Genomic DNA, 3,153 nt, shown 5'->3' with positions numbered 1-3,153 from the left:
CAGGCATATAAGTTAAATAAGCAGGGTGACAATATACAGCCTTGACGTACTCCTTTCCCTATTTGGAACCAGTCTGTTGTTCCATGTCCAGTTCTAACTGTTCCTTCCTGACCTGCATACAGGTTTCTCAAGAGGCAGGTCAGGTGGTCTGGTATTCCCATCTCTTTCAGAATTTTCCACAGTTTATTGTGATCCACACAGCCAAGGGCTTTGGCATAGTCAATAAAGCAGAAATAGATGTTTTCTGGAACTCCCTTGCTTTTTTGATAATCCAGTGGATGTTGGCAATTTGATCTCTGGTTCCTCTGTCTTTTCTAAAACCAGCTTGAACATCTGGAAGTTCACGGTTCACACATTGCCACATAGTTGTCCATAATAGTCTCATAATCCTTTGTATTTCTGCATTGTCTGCTGTAACCTCTCCTTTTTCATTTCTAATTTTGTTGATTTGATTCTTCTCTTTTTTTTCCTGATGAGTCTGGCTAAAGGCTTGTTAATTTTGTTTATCTTCTCAAAGAACCATCTTTTAGTTTTATTATTTTTTACCATTATTTCTTTAATTTCTTTTTCATTTATTTCTGCTTGGATCTTTATAATTTCTTTTCTTCTGCTAACTTTCAGGTTTTTTTGTTCTTCTTTTTCCAGTTGCTTTAGGTGTAAAGTTAGGCTGTCTATTCGATGTTTTTCTTGTTTCTTGAGGTAGGATTGTATTGCTGTAAACTTCCCTCTTAGGACTGCTTTTGCTGCATCTCACAGGTTTTGAGTTGTCGTGTTTTCATTGTCATTTGTTTCTAGAAATTTTTTAATTTCCTTTTTGATTTCTTCAGTAACCTGTTGGTTATTTAGAAATGTATTGCTTAATCTCCACGTGTTTGTGTTTTTTAGATTTTTCTTGTAATTGATATCTAGTCTCATAGCATTGTGATTGGAAAAAATACTTGATATGATTTCAATTTTCTTAAATTTACTGAGGTTTGACTTGTGACCCAAGATGTGATCTATCCTGGAGAATGTTCCAATGTGCACTTGAGAAGAAGCTGTATTCTTCTGCATTTGGATGGAATGTCCTGAAGATATCAATGAGATCCATCTCATCTAATATATCATTTAAGACTTGTGTTTCCTTATTAATTTTCTGCTTTGATGATCTGTCCATTGGTGTGAATGGAGTGTTAAAGTCTCCTATTATTGTGTTACTGTCAATTTCTCCTTTTATGTCTGTTAGTGTTTGTCTTATGTATTGAGGTGCTCCTCAGTTGAGTGCATTGATATTTATAATTGTTATGTCTTCCTCTTGGATTGATCCCTTGATCATTATGTAGTGTCCTTCCTTCTCTCTTATAATCTTCTTTAAGGTATATTTTGTGATATGGGGATTGCTACTCCAGCTTTCTTTTGCTTCCCATTTGCATGGAATATATTTTTCCATCCTCTCACTTTCAGTCTATATGTGTCTTTAGGTCTGAAGTGGGTTTCTTGTAGACAGCATATATACGGGTCTTGTTTTTGTATCCATTTAGCCAGTCTGTGCATTTTGGTTGGAGCATTTAATCCATTTACATTTAAAGTAATTATTGATATATATGTTCTTTGCCATTTTCTTAACTGTTTGGGGTTTGATTTTGTAGATCTTTTTCTTCTCTTGTGTTTCTTGACTACGTAAGTCCCTTTAACATTTGTTGTAAAGCTTATTTGGTGGTACTGGATTCTCTTAACTTTTGCTTGTCCGAAAAGCTTTTGATTTCCCCATCAATTTCAAATAAGATCCTTGCTGGGAACAGTAATCTTGGTTGTAGGTTTTCCCTTTCAGTACTTTAAATATATCCTACAATTCCCTTCTGGCCTGCAGAGTTTCTGCTGAAGGATTAGCTATATGGGGTTTCCCTTGTATGTTACTTGTTGCTTTTCCCTTGCTGCTTTTAATAGTCTTTCTTTGTGTTTAATCTTTGTTTGATTAGTATGTGTCTTCACATGTTTCCTCTTGGGTTTATCCTATATGGAACTCTTTGCACCTCTTGAACTTGATTGACTATCATATTTGTCTTTGGCTTACTTTGCTTAGTATGACAATCTCCAGGTCCATCCATGTTGCTGCAAATGACATTACTTCATCATTTTTCATGCCTGAGTAGTATTTCACTGTATTGTATGTATATACGCACCATATCTTCTTTATCCATTCAACTGTCAGTGCAATGCGTAGGCCGGTCCACATCATGGCTACTGTGAATAATGTGACCGTAACTCCCATTGGCCATTTCTGTCAATGCTCTAATGTTTCTAGAGTCAAGCTGACACCTGTGATCAGCTTTTACTGAGCATTTCCATTTGATCTGGAATCTGGTTTCTCCTTTGACTTATGCTCTGTGTTTGTGTTATCAGTTTCTCACTCACGTCTGACTCTTTGCAACCCCACAGACTATGGCCCATGAGGCTCCTCTATCCATGGGATTTCCCAAGCAAGAACACTGGAGTGGGTTGCCATTTCCTTCTCCGAGGGATCTTCCTGATCCAGGGATTGAACCTGCATCTCTTGCATCTCCTTCATTGGCAGGCAGATTCTTAACCACTGTGACACCTGGGAAGCCCCCATACTACACTTGATCTTAGTCAAAAGGCCTTAAACACCACAGTTGTTGCTTCATGTAGCCTCGAGGTCTCTTAAACCTGGAGGGTGTCCCATTGAAAGCTAGTCCATCCCACCTCAGCATCTGTGAGCATCCCAGACGTACACAAGGCTCGCAGGGTATGATGGCATGGGTCCCTGGTGGAGGACGGACTGCTCCTTGGTTCCTGTGGGACAACCAAACTTTCCTTCTTTATTTTGAGGACTTATCTCCATGAGTGATATTTCTGGACCTACAGACAGGATTCAGCAAAAAGTAATATACAGATACTGGTGCAAAGGGTCAACTCATTGGAAAAGACCCTGATGCTGGAAAAAATGAAGGCAGGAGGAGGAGGAGGCAACAGAGGATGAGATGGTTAGATAGCATCATGGACTCAACAGATATGAGTTTGAGCAAGCTCCGGGAGATAAGGGGCAGAGAAGCCTGGTGTGCTGTAGTCCATGGGGTCTCAAAGACTCAGACAGGACTTAGGGACTGAACAACAACAGAAGGAGAGCATCAGAATTCTTTAAGAATGAGATAA

The sequence above is a fragment of the Bison bison genome, unplaced genomic scaffold, assembly GCF_000754665.1.
Source record: "Bison bison bison isolate TAMUID 2011002044 unplaced genomic scaffold, Bison_UMD1.0 scf7180017858633, whole genome shotgun sequence".
Lineage (NCBI taxonomy): Eukaryota > Metazoa > Chordata > Mammalia > Artiodactyla > Bovidae > Bison > Bison bison.
Note: the sequence above shows the minus strand (reverse complement) of the source record.